Here is a 14411-nt window from a genome sequence, read left to right as displayed (position 1 = left end):
TTTTTCGAATGAAAGAATAAAATCAACACTTCCCGCAAATGACGATTATTCGGCACAAAATCAGACATTTTCATAAAACCAAAAGTATATGATAACAAAATAAATTCACTAATGTGTCGAAGCAGTTGTTTACCTTATGTCTAAGCTTAGTTTATGACGTTTAGGTTATGTTAGAATCGACTAGCACACACTGCTGGCGGCTACTATTGACAAACAGCGGAAACTTTTATGAAACATGAAACTATAGCCGGAAGACAAATTTTAGCCCCTGCGCCAGTTTAGAGCTACAGCTTGCTGCGCGTTTGTTTGAAAGTTGTAAATTGACAAGGCTGCATAGAGCGATTCCATTTCAAGAAAATAATGAAAAGTAAACTGAAAAAATTAAAACCAAAAATTAAATAAATTCCAGATTTATTCAATGGGCATTTTGGTATAAAAACTTTGTAAAAGATCTTCGATTTTTGAACACAATTACGAACAGTCTAGCAGCACAGTCAGTTGTAAATATCACTATTGCTCTATTGCAGTTCTGCAACTCCTGTCCTTCGCTAATTGGTCGATAAAAAGCGAAGAAAAAAGGAAAAAGTTTAAGAAAGCGGATTTTAGTAGAGGGCAGAGCAACACGAAATAATTTTGTAATCCTTTGCAAACAACCTAAATTTAATATATTAAATAAATATATTCCGGATCACAAAAATTGTATCAAACACTTTATTAATTTTTTTTTTTTAATTTTAGGAGAAAATATAGGTAATTTTGTTTTTTTTTTTGGCAAAACAATAGTATATTAGATTCAAAGATTTTGGTAATTTTTGTTTTTGTAATTTTCAAACTGCTCCCATCGCAGATTTTTATCATACTTTTGTCTTTTTTTTTTGGTTTTATTAATACCTGAGACTATTTCTGTTTTCTTATTTTTTGATTTTTTTGTTTTAATTTCTTAGGATAAAATATCTTCTTCTTCTTTAGTTAGGAATTTTTCTCATGAATATTCCATACTAAATACGAGTTAATATTTAAACATGAAATTAAGTACAGTGGATTAAAAGTGAGTGAAATTGAATTTTTGTATCTTTATGTGTTAAATGAAATCATGTATGGACTAAACTGATGTTACCTGTCATGTCCGATCGACTGTCGCAAACTCTCCTGTCATTAAGCAGAAGGGAGGGCAGACAGCTGGTTGGACTGATGACGGGCCACTTTCTGTGGGCGAAGCACATGACTTTTTAATGACTTGAATCATTATGATAAGTTTCCATTGAGTCGGTATTTTTCGGTTTTGAATTATTTTCGTGAAAAACTTGTGTAGTTCAGACAGTAGAAAAGAGCGGGTTAACCATTGCATAAGCTTGGTTGTGGTTAAACCGATTTCATATTCGGAAAATATTTATATATTGTACTTTTTAAAAAATATTGTATGAGGAAAAATTTTATATTTTATAATGTTATACAATATTAAGATTAGTTTAGAGCTAAAAAATAAAACTTCAAAAAACCAATTTCTATGTAAAATAGGTGCTAAAAATGCTCTTTGAAAAGAATAGTGGGTTAAAGAAAAATCATAGGTTATACAAATTTCTAATATTTGGAGTATTCTTTAAATTATTTTAACCGACCAAGGCAACAGATACATCAAATTAAAGGTCGTCAAATTTGATTCGTCAGTGCTTCCTTTGAAAATTTCTTAAAACTATCATATCTAAAAAAAATTGGGAAATGACAAAAAAAAAATTAAAAATAAATGTAAAATAATAGATATACTCATTTTTGTATTGATCACACTTTAGTACAATTTAAGAAGTGGCCAACACAGAATCGCTTACTTAAAATACTGAGGATAATTTGGCGACTGATTTTGCACAGGAATTAGATGGTTGATTTCTTGGGTAAAAAAAAACGTTAGTTATTTTTAAGTCTGTGTAGTACGGTGAATTTTCTTTAGTAGGACCTTAAATATGCAGAAAAAAATTTAAGTTTTTAGCCCTTTCTCTCTCTCTCTCTGATGTAGAGAAATTTTGGAGCCGAAAATTTTTATTGTTTTTAGAAAAAATAAAGAAAAATTCGTAAAACTTTTGCATCTCGGCTGGATGTGACTGGAAAAAATGCACACACACCTAGTCCAACTCAGCTCCATCTTAGGTTTATTAAAAGGCTGCGTTTGGATGAGGTAGTGTAATGAGCAGTGGGCAGCTACCTCATTTTCATTCATTCATTTATTCAAAACTTTTGCATATTAAACTTTTAATGTGGCAAAAAAGCAATCCAGCGTTATTTGAAGGCTATTAACATTTCTGCCCATATGTGATATGTTAATCACGATAATGAATGTCTTAATGTTTAAATGTCTTAAATATTGTTAAAAAATTAGAAAAAAATTCTTTTGTATTGTAATTCCGTAGAAAAAATTTTGCAATTTACATTTTTTTACTGATTTTTGTGATTTGTAATCGAATTATTAACAATAAAATACTGGCATTCCAGCAAGAACATTTTTTTGAATTTTGTTGCCAATTAGTGTTGCGTTTACTACCGCTATTTTCTTGCAGATTTCTACCATCGTTGGATGATCAACTCTCCACCCTATTCCGTAAATAACAAAGGTGGCACCCCCACTGAGGCAAACCACTAGATGTGTATGCTTATGTAAACAATATGTGGCTAGAACCCCTTCTCAGTCCATTGATAACACTGTGGTACAAAACAAAAAGTTGCAAAAAAACTTTGGATCGGACATGGTGAGGGTTGTAGCTTATGAAAAACTGAAAAGAATGGTATGTATTAAATTTTGAATACACCCTCAAAATCTCGTTTTAGAGCCAAAAACCCGTTTTTAGGCATATTCATGTACAAAATACATCGTATCTTTGTCATTTTTTGACGAAATTAAAATTTTTTTTTTTATTTTCCAGCTAAAAGTTTAACCTTTCCAACCGTGAAAGAATTTTTTTATTATCTTTTGAATTCATGGAGATAGAGACCAAAAACTTTCAAAAAATTTGATTGTTTTACTTATTTTTCAACTTTGAGACTAGTTGGTAGCTTTAATTTTATATAAAACATCTATTTTCTCTTACTACATCAAAAATGTATTTAATTTTGCTTTTAATGACCCCTAATTCAAAAGAATTCGTTAGAAATTATCCAAGGAATTGCGTTTATAAGATTATAGTCACTTTACTAGTTTTACAAGTAATGTGATATTTTTTCTATTCTTACTTCCTCGTATTTTTTTTTTTTTTTGCATTTTACGCACTTTTCTATACTTTTTCCACAAAATTATCAGTGTGTAGAGTTTAATAATATGTTTATCTGATACTATAGAATAATAATAAATATTTTCGTTATATAGAAACTATAAAATTTATTAATTCCATAAACCATTTTAATCTATTAAATTATCTAATATAACAATATTCAATAACACAAAATATTTTTGACAATGATGTATGTATATTTTGAATGTGATGTAGAAGGAACACTTTCTGTATCACTGCCTTCACAATCTAGTATATTTACAGATTGGTGATCTTCATTACAATTTAATTGATCATTTACAAGCATTGTGTGCAAAGTGTCAACGGCTACTGGCACAGGTTTTGTTACGGTCAGAACATCAGCATATTTTATATTACAACGTGTTTTGTAATGGTGACCAGTAACATTTGTTTGGCAAAAATAGCAATCTTCTTCTTTATGATAAGTTTGATTTTTCCGTATCATTGGACTCAAAAGTTGTAGATGATTGTTATTCTTTTTTGATTTTGCTAGTTTTAATTTTGAAGAACAAGCCACACAAATATACTCTGGTTCATACCATTTACTAGTTACGTATGCGCGGTTAAAAATTTCATTATACACTAGAACCATTGCTTTATTGTTTTCAAATTTTAAACGATGCTTCTTATCTATAAACCAGCCGCAAATGTAGCAAAAGCTATTTCGATTTTCGCAAATCATTTCTGATCACACGTTTTTTGTATCTTTAGCACATAAACGACATGACAGTTCCGTTTTATTGATTCCTTATAACATTGAAGATAGCAGCAAACAATTCTTTCACGCCAAAAACGAAACGAAACTTCATAGTTTATATCGATATATGAATAGTTTTGCTATGCAATCAAATTTTTGACCGCGCATACGTAAGTATGAGGGAAAATTTATTATTATTCTATAGTATCAGATAAACATATTATTAAACTCTACACACTGATAATTTTGTGGAAAAAGTATAGAAAAGTGCATAAAATGCAAACAAAAAAATACGAGGAAGTAAGAATAGAAAAAATATCACATTACTTGTAAAACTAGTAAAGTGACTATAATCTTATAAACGCAATTCCTTGGATAATTTCTAACGAATTCTTTTGAATTAGGGGTCATTAAAAGCAAAATTAAATACACTTTTGATGTAGTAAGAGAAAATAGATGTTTTATATAAAATTAAAGCTACCAACTAGTCTCAAAGTTGAAAAATAAGTAAAACAATCAAATTTTTTGAAAGTTTTTGGTCTCTATCTCCATGAATTCAAAAGATAATAAAAAAATTCTTTCACGGTTGGAAAGGTTAAACTTTTAGCTGGAAAATGAAAAAAAAAAATTTTAATTTCGTCAAAAAATGACAAAGATACGATGTATTTTGTACATGAATATGCCTAAAAACGGTTTTTTGGCTCTAAAACGAGATTTTGAGGGTGTATTCAAAATTTAATACATACCATTCTTTTCAGTTTTTCATAAACTACAACCCTCACCATGTCCGATCCAAAGTTTTTTTGCAACTTGTTTTTTTGTACCACAGTGTAATTTATTTTTGCATATTCCAGTTCTTGATTAATAAATTCTGAGGCATTAAAAATTTAATTTTTCCACATCAATCACTCGTTTGAATTATCTGAGATCCCGCAGTTGGTAAATCAAAAATAACTGGCCACACATGTTTGTAGGTATACATATGTATATCTCGAATAATACGAGTATTTGAATCAGAATTATGAACACAGATTCGACTATTAACTAAATACAATATTATAGTTACATACATATGTATGTACATATTTATATGCTACACCAATTGAGTTGACATGCCCGCATGGAATACTGCATGATTTCAAAACAAATGTGGAGGAAAATATTAAAATTGCCACGAATCCATAGAGATTGAAATATTTGCATATACATACGTACATGCGTACATAACAAATATGTTCATTAAATATTTGCTTGCATCAGGGTACGCTGATCGAATGTCATACATGACCATATTAACATACATGCATACATACACACATATAGTACATATGATAAAGCTTCAAATTGGGTCTCAATTAAAATTTTACAAACCAAATTTGCCAATTCCATTTGGGAAAATTTAGTTAAACCTTTATAACTACTGTGACATTTCACAACAGGGGAGCGGAAGCGAAAAGCACGTAAAGTAAATTACTACATTGGGTAGCAGGGAGCGAGCGAGTGAGCGAGCGCAAGCGTGACATATTTGTTATTTAGCAAAAACAAAAACACAATTGAGAGCACTTGGGAGTGGTGCCAACAGGATCCTTGCGTGCAGGCCCATGAGCCCACACACACATCCATAGATAACTATCTGGCGGCTGTATTGGGCAGGCGGATGCCACGGTGAGTCAACTATTAAATATGCAACACACAGAGCCACATGCATACCTACATAAATGTTCAAATATTCCGGTGCTCAAATGTTGCTACAGTGTATGGATATTTGTAGGTAAACAAAAAAACATTCATTTGCTTTGCTTGTAAGTAAATACGCACACATTCACGTGAGTGTATGCGGGTGTGTGTGTGCATTGTATAAACAGTGGCACATGCCGGTACACTGCCCTGCAGGGAAACCTGTAGCTGTAGTGAGGTAAATATTAGCCGCATTTTTCTACGCGCATATGTTAAACAAATATAAAATCAATATTTATTGAAGTAAATTACGAACCGAAAAATGCAAACGGTAAGAAAACTTTTCCATTAATAGAATACTGAAAGTTTTTTGACATTTCGTTTAATATATTCGATCGATAAAGCAGATTGCAAAAAGCCAATAGAAATAACAAACAAAATCTCGGACCCACCGATTTCTTACGCAACTATTTCATACGAAGCTATTTCAGTGCGCTTATCGTCCATACAAAAATATGTGGCTCACTGCAATATTGAAGTTATTGTGAAATATATGAGCTAGTTGGGTTAGTAGGTTTATTTGGATGGGGTTAAGCAAATAAAAAAGTCACAAATCGAGCCATTTCTTTAATTTTGGTCAAGAAAGATGAATGTGCTTTGCTTTGCTTTTTCTGGCAATGACTGAATTTACTACAATTGAAGGAAGATTCACATATAACTAGATTAACTCCTAATCCGTAATTAAAAAGCGAGATTAATAAATGTGCGTGTAGCGTAGTACACATAACAGAAGTGAAACTTTCAAGGCAGACAAAGAAAGAGGGACAGAGCCGAGAGAGAATGAAAGTGAGAGAGAGAATGAGAGATAGAGAGAGAGAGAGAGAGAAAGAATATATATCTAAATAAATTCACAATATTTGCAGAGAATACAAATAGACAAAATTTACAAAAAACGGAGAATGGTCGACCGGTAAACGCCGGACACAAACCGTGGCAACAACGCGCACTACTTCGAGCGTTTATCACCCGCACAAACGCAGCGATTCCAGGACCGCAACAATGGCACAAATTACCGCAAGGCAATACCAATAAATCCGACGCCGGAATGGATAACACTATATAGTACGCATAAGCACTAGCCAAGAAACGGATATAAGCGCCAAAATGTAGGCACCAAAAAAACGCCAAAAAATTGGTACCAAAACACGCCCAAAACAGTAGGCACCAAGGAACTATAACGCCAAAAAGTATGCATCAAAAATAGATTTCCTACAAGTTTGCACGAACAAACAAGCGTCAAAAAGTATGCAGTGTTATTTCTCACTAGAAATTAGCCACCACAAGAAGAAACTCAGGAAAAATAGCCTAAAGTGTATCTAAGACATATATTTATAAAGTATAGCTCTCTCTTTCCTTTTCCTCTGCGTTATATCTTTTTTCTTTCTCGCGAAACGAAAATGCCCCAAACCTTGCATGGCCTTGAAATGTTACTTTCCATTCTCGCTCGTCCATCGACGCCTAAGAAGCTTCACTTCAAAAATTTCTCTCCCGAAATCTGCGAACATAAAATAATCCCAGACTATCACCACACTTTTTAAATACTACCCTGTGTTATAATATGTTCACATATAACTAGACTATCTACTTTTTCGTGCGTAACTCCCAATCAGTAATTAAAAAGCGAGATTATAAAATAGTCTTAGATTATAAAGATACTTCTTCCGTACAACCCTGTATTTTCTGTGTTATCGATAATTATTACTACGAGTGTAAGCAGAAACGTCAAAGTAAAAACTAAATAAAATGGACGCGTTGAATTTCGCATGCGTTGGTTGGTTGAAGTGGTAATTCATCCAGAATCCAAATAGCGCTTCCGCACCATTTTGTTGCCACATTCACGCATACGTATTGCTGCCATAATATTTTGCAACCTCAGTAGAGGTCGTTTACGCATTTCGTCCAACTGTGTATTACTAGCAACGAATTGCGCAATTAAATTAACTCTTTCTTCTCTTTACCTTTTATCACGTCGTTGATAATTAAACAAACCAAAAGCACTGAAATATACCACCAAACCGATTTGTACGAAGAAAAACTTGTTTTCGATTTCGATAACTCTGCCAATTTCGTATTGTTAGGTTAGGTTAAGTTTGGTTTGGCAGCCGCATCACACATAGGATAGCGATGCCACTAAGACCACAAAATGGGTCCGTTGTGAGGCTCAGTGGCTGAGCTACATTTCCCTTTCCATACTGAACCATACTGAGCTTCTAACAAAGCGTAAAAGGTGTATAGATTATCTATATTCGTTAAGAATTACGATCTTAAATATTGGTTCCTGCTTCTGACTAGAGCCGGGCATGGCATTTAACGGTATTGAATTGTTTCCAGCTCCTCCTAATTCCTGCAGCTACGACAGAAATCATGCATGTAAATTCCTAATCCCCTTGCATTATTTCCTATGAGACAATGTCCTATGAGGGCCTCTACTAAGGTCCTAATTTGAATAATTAGATTTAGCCTAGGCCATGTTTGCCTAGAAATTTCACAGGTATTGACACCAATCCATCTTTGATTTACAGAACTGATCGTATTGTTGTGAATAAAATAATTTTTTCAAAGAACAAGCTAATTCAGAAAAGAATTACAGTTAAGTGAAACAAGAGTGAAAATTCGGCATATATTTTTTCCAAAAAAGTGTATCTAAAAATTCTCTTCTTCTTTTAAATTGGCGCAATAACCGCTTACGCGATTTGGTCGAGTTTGACAAAGCACGCCAGTTGTTTCTTTCTCGTGCTAAACGGCGCCAGTTGGACACACCAGGTGAAGCCAAGTCCTTCTCCACTTGATCTTTCCAACACAGAGGAGGCCTTCCTCTTCTTCTGCTACCACCAGCTGGTACCGCATCGAATACTTTCAGAGCCGGAGCGTTTCTATCCATTCGGACGACATGATCCAGCCAACGTAGCCGCTGGATCTTATTCGCTGCGCTATGTCTATGTCGTTCCATCTTCTGCCATATTCGCCGTTGCCGACGTGCAAAGGTCCAAAAATCTTGCCATAATCTTTCTCTCAAACACTCCAAGCGTCACTTCATCGGATGTTTGCCCAGAAACTGTGTGACTGTGTTCCCAGAAACCTTTTAAACCTTTCTAAAAGTTCTGATTACAAAGTTCAAAGAGTTGACGAAATTTTAAAAAATTGTGTACGATTTTTGAACCTTTGCGTTATGTTGTTTCTGAAATATATTTCTATAAAAGAATAGTGGGATGTATATGAGAATATATTCAGTACGAACACCCTTCTTAATTTTTATTTTTTTTATTTTTGTGTTTCTTTCCATAAATGTATGTCTATATAAGTTTATCTTAATCTATCTATCTTAAAATTTTAAATAATAATAAGCTGAGAAAACGATGGAGAGATGACATCGAAGGCGACTTTGGAGCTATGGGCATACCGAATATCAAACGAAAAGCTGATGACCGAGTGACATGGAGGCGATTTGTAGCGAAAGCAATGGTTCATCCCGAACTGTGATGCTATGATGATAATGATACTACAAAAGCCAAATAAAATCAAAAACTATCAAACTGTGAAATTGTGCACTTATTTCGAAAAATTAGAAAAGAACAAGCACATGGGCTCCTGAAACTCAACTGTCGTTTTTCCTGCAGAGTATGTAGAATATTTAAGCAAATGCGTAAGTGAGAAAACGCAAATATAAATTGTAATTGAAATTCATATAAAATTCATTTATAAGCCTATATACATTCGATTTTTTCTATTTTCCAAAAATAACTTTTTCATTATTCTTTTATTTTTTTTTTTACCTATATTTCATGCAGCACCCCACGCTCAGCATTTGCGCACTGTCGCGAAATGATACGCTTAACTATAAGCGCATTTTTTGTGGGCGCGTATATAAAATTAAGTGATGGCGTAGATGCACCGTGCGCAAAAAATGATGAAATAATGGTTTAAAACAAAAAATTAAATAAAACCCTACGAAAAAACAACCTATGCACCCTACTTGTGATTAAAAATTGTGTTATTTAATTTTAACTAATTTTTAATAAAAAAATGGTTCGTTCTGTAAAATTAAACCACTTGAATCAAATTTTTAAACTTTGTACAAAATTCATCACATTTTCATAAAACTTTTCGACTTTACAATTAGTATTTTTAGACAACTTTTGAGCATGCCCAATTTTATAGTCCAGTGTATAGTAAAGTAAAGGTTTGAAGTGCCCAGAAAATCCCATTTATTTTGAGCAATTTATTACTTACGGTGTTGAACTAGCCCTTTATATAGAAATATTTTTTATATGGAAGAAATTGCACAAATCCAGCAACAAAAAAGTCATTACAAATTAACACGATTTCCGAGTCATTTTAGACGCTCTATACTTCTACTTCACTCTATTCACTAAAACTGCATCCTTAAAAGTTTTCTGAAGATTCTGAAAAAAGCATTAGAGGTATTTTGAAGACCTACTCTGAAGAAAGTGTCAATCGTAATGTAGCAGATTTGCAAGTTAGCAGGTTTGTAAGTACAGAGTCCTATTTCCATACTACAATAAATAAGCGGTGAAGCACATTTTACTCTCAGCGGAGGAGTAAATAAACAAAATTTTCGGTTCTGCATGACGCTCAAGTCACTGTTTTGTGTAAAGTGTGAGCCAACAACATTACCGAGTTATTCGTTTTTGAGGGTGACGAAAGGCGTATTGTTACTGTCAATAGAGACTAATATCGATCCATGATCAAGAAATTTTTGCAGTCATGCATCGATGAAATTCAGTTGGAAGATTATTGGTTTCAGCACGATGGTGCAGCCGATAAATTTGCTTAAGAAATGTTCCCTTGGCGGAGGGAGCATTTTCGCTAGATCGATTTGATGGAAGCGATGGAGTTTTTCCTGTGAGACTTTTTAAATGCAAAGATAAACACTAATAAATTTCAAGCACTCGAATCTCTGAAGGTCAATATTCGCAAGAAAATCGACGCCATAAACCCACAAATGTTCCAAAATAGTATGAAAAATGCATCCAAAATAGTCGAAATGTGCGTCACTGAAAAATTTAACCATCTTCTGGTATTATTTAATATATGTTGATTGAAAATGAATTGTATCATATCAAATAAAATTTCAAAACTAAGAAAGAAAACTAATTTTTTAATAAAAAACGTCTTTATTTAGACGGAACACCCTGAATATAGTTCATTGGTTTATCTCTTTAAAAAACTGTATGTATACATGTTAAGAACACAATTAAAAAAAAAAAGCACATTCAGAGCTGCAGTAGAAAAGTTGGGTCATACCTTCTAACCAGCTGAATAGAGACATTATGTAATTATATAGAGGCCCCTTCAACGCCTTTCTGGAGCATTAACCCTAGTATAATTATCACCTTCTATACTTCATGATACTAAATTCGCTGTACCACACTATTTATAGTATCCCAAATAAGAGGGATCTACATCCTTTAGTGACTCCTAGAAAATATTTGCAATGGGTAATTTTCTATTTCATCCTAGGAGCAAGTTAACCAAATTGAACAAAATCTAAATGAATTAATTAAATTCATAAGCTTAGTAGATGAGTGCTTTTATAGGTATGGTATCAGCAGTGGTCTCGATTTCAATGTCCATGGGCGTAAAACATTTAATTTTTTCTCATAGTCACCGAAAGGCAGTGGTAAATGTGCGCTACTGTTTCTGATTCTTTTAATTGTAAGAGGGAAATATTGTATAAAAACTACAGCTTCCCATATAAGCCATCACCACACACTGTGCCTATACACGCTTCATTGCGCTCGTCAGTGCGACATATTGAACCGAAATGGTTAGCAGCGGCATATGCGGCAATATCGTTACCATATATGCCATTGGACCCCAGAATGCCCCATGAGATGCTATACGCGATTCGCAATGCACGCTGCCGCGGCTAGTCAGATCAATGCGAGTTGGGGCGTAAAAAACAAGCAAGTCACGCAATGTAAGTACACTAATGAGAAATAATGTCACACCACTCGTTTCAGCAATCGGTACTTTCATCAGTACTGAGTAGCATTAAGCGTTGCAATGATCTAACTATTTTGCTCCCAGAAACACTTTCTACTGTTATTTCCAATTCCTTCCACTGGCATGAGGCAGCTATGGAATTTATTTCCCACATTTAACCTTTCCACAACGAATCTATTATTTGATTTCTTTCTTTATGGATCATATTTCTTGTTGATGATCACTTGTAGAATGGGTTACAGTTAAGAAAAAAACTAGGTGCGACGTGGCGCAAAATTAATCAAACTATCGGAAGGCTTATAATTTTTGCAAATGGTCTCGTACGTCAATCATATTTGACGCCTGTGGACTAGACGACTGTGCTATACAAACAGACAAGCAATGGAGTGCGTAGAAGGTCAAAATAAAGTTTTCGATCACTCAAAACCATTATTTTTATTTTTAGTTAGTAAAAAAGTTATTCAAAACCAAAATTTAATGATTACTTTTGTAATCCTACCTATCCTTAAAACAAGTAATAGACAGAGTTGCCATAAGTGAAGATTTATAAGTACTAGAAATTTTCGTTTTAGTAAATGAACAGAAAAATCTCTAAATGAGGATCAAAATTCCGTACGAAAATATTTTCATAGTGAAGACAAGAGGCAGTTGAGGATTTTTTTAAATTTATCAAACATTATATTTGCAGCATTGCATGCGAAAGTAGGCCAGCTAGATATTTATGTATACATTGCAAAGAGTTTTCCAATAAGAAGTGTTATTTTGATATTCAAAGAAAAATGCTATTTTTTAATATAATATAAATGATTCGCTTGTATATTTCATTATAAAGAGGAAGGTATGCCGTTAGTAGTGGAAAATAACATCAGGCAAATAACCACCACGGCCATGCTTATAAAAGAATATTTTAATTCAAATTTTCCATAACCGAATTGCAAAGTGGCTGCCCCATGTCCTCGATATCCTCACGAATTCCATCTTTGAGGTCTTGAATCGACACTGGGTTGTTGGCGTAGACTTTCTCTTTCACGTGGCCGCAAAGGAAAAAGACAACAAGGTGTTAAATCACAAGATATCGGTGACCAATTGTGATCACCTCTTCGAGAGATAACACGGTCCGGAATTTTTTCCCGTAAAAGATCAATGGTTTCGTTGCTTGTGTGGCACGAAGCGTCGTCTAGTTGAAAATAAACGTTGTCCAGATCAATACCATCCAATTCCGGCCACACAAAATCGTTTATCATCTATCCGAAATAGCGGACTACTCAAAATAACACCTGTTATTGGAAAACCCTTTACATTGACTAAATGTGATCTGCTCAAAAGACTGTGCTGCAATTTTAAATAAGAAAATAGTGAAAAAACCTATTTGTTAAAACATTTACCCACTTTTCTGATTGTAGAAGTTACCCAGAGTACTACGCTCTAAGACTTACCTTTTATTTATCAATTATTATAACCTCTTTGTTTATAAATTTATCAAAATAGTTTAGAAGCAAACTTCTAATTAATTTTTAAGCACTTGAATACTGAATACTTTGAGTAACTGACCCAGCTATGTGAAAATTACATTGGACCTCTAAAGAGCATGAACATCGCATGTCAAGTAACCAAATTATAACTTAAAAAAATTGTTTAGCTATTTTCAGAACGATAAAAAAATTCTTTATGGTGCCGAAATCTCCTATTTCTTTTATTGACTTTTTCCACTTTTTTTCGTATGGACTCCCGAGCCAGTCTAAGGCACGGATAAGAGTTCTTGGAGATGTCTTCTAATTGAGGTGCAAATATCGAAGAATGAATAAAATCTGTAGCGGCCCGTGTACAAGGCAAAGTTAAGATATGTACAATAGGGCAAACTTAACATAAAATGGCAAAGTTAAAAGTAAATAATAAAATAATGTTTTAATATTTGTAGCATATCCGCATGCGCATAGTAGTCGCAACAAAGCAGCAATTTAATTTGTGGTTTTATTAGCAAATCGGAGTTGAGTTTACAAAATAAATGTACGAAAAAAAAAGTTTGTAATAAATTAAATCATATGGTTTGATCGATACTTTACGAGATATCGATCACTACAGCCATCTACGGAGAATCTAATGGACTTGGATAATACCTGGTGAGTACAGGTATATTGAAACGAATATGTAATTCATTAGAATCTTGAGTAGATAACGGTTACTGGAATGAATAGTGTTACATCATGTTACAGTATTGCACGCTAATGTACATACCTGCATGCATACGTATGCGTGCACATGAACAAACGAAACGTGTATGTAAAAAAGGGCAGATATGTTGAAAAAGTACAAATAAAAAACTAAAGCAGATAAACTTTAAAATAAAAACAAAATATATTGAAAAAAAAATTAAGTAAAAAAAATAAATAAATAAAAGTAAAAAATCGCGAATGAAGTGAGTTAAAGTAATGCAAGGCATATTTGGCGCAAGCGAATGAAGTAAGCGTTGAACCAGAAACGGGATTGCTACGCGCGCTGTTGATATTTTGAAATTGGAATTCGAATTGAAAGGGAAATTTCAAATCAGCGCGCGAATAAAGAACTACAAAATAAAAAAATTAAAATGAAAATGAAAATAAAAATAAAAGTAGAAAAACAACGGCTCCAAACAGAGTAGTGGCTTACTTGGCGACGCATGGTCGGCATGCGCATGGGTGCACATAGGAGCCAACGAATTTATGTGTATGTATGTATGTATAGCTCAAATGAAT

At 33.4% G+C, this 14411-nt stretch overlaps 1 protein-coding gene across 5 annotated transcripts in view; it reads right to left on the bottom strand.

Moving 5' to 3' along the window:
- Nucleotides 1-14411, bottom strand: part of LOC128868591 (apoptosis-stimulating of p53 protein 1) — a 159927-nt gene that overhangs the window by 132466 nt on the left and 13050 nt on the right. The gene's annotated exons all lie outside the window — the stretch shown is intronic.

The sequence above is a fragment of the Anastrepha ludens genome, chromosome 6 (genome assembly GCF_028408465.1).
Source record: "Anastrepha ludens isolate Willacy chromosome 6, idAnaLude1.1, whole genome shotgun sequence".
NCBI lineage: Eukaryota > Metazoa > Arthropoda > Insecta > Diptera > Tephritidae > Anastrepha > Anastrepha ludens.
Note: the sequence above shows the minus strand (reverse complement) of the source record. Positions and strands in the feature narration are given on the sequence as shown.